Genomic DNA, 318 nt, shown 5'->3' on the forward strand with positions numbered 1-318 from the left:
AACTATCAAGATTGAGTATTTAATATAAGATATGGTGCAACCACTGCAGAATGTATCACTCTAAATAGGAAGTAAATATGATCAGAAATCAGGTCGGTATAATACAATATGATGACTTTTCTCATAGACAATTGTGGGGCTCTAGGGTTAGGTCCACTGGTACATCCTCTACTAACCTAAATCACACAGGAACGGAGACCCCATAAGGAGTAGTAAAGGTGTAGGGGTCTCCCCCTGTCTGGTTCCTGCTGTTATTGTTGCCCTGTGACTTTGGCACATTCATCTTTTGCAGCAGTAAAGAAGCAGAAACGCTGGTCA

Source organism: Mixophyes fleayi, chromosome 11, assembly GCF_038048845.1.
Source record: "Mixophyes fleayi isolate aMixFle1 chromosome 11, aMixFle1.hap1, whole genome shotgun sequence".
Taxonomy (NCBI): domain Eukaryota; kingdom Metazoa; phylum Chordata; class Amphibia; order Anura; family Limnodynastidae; genus Mixophyes; species Mixophyes fleayi.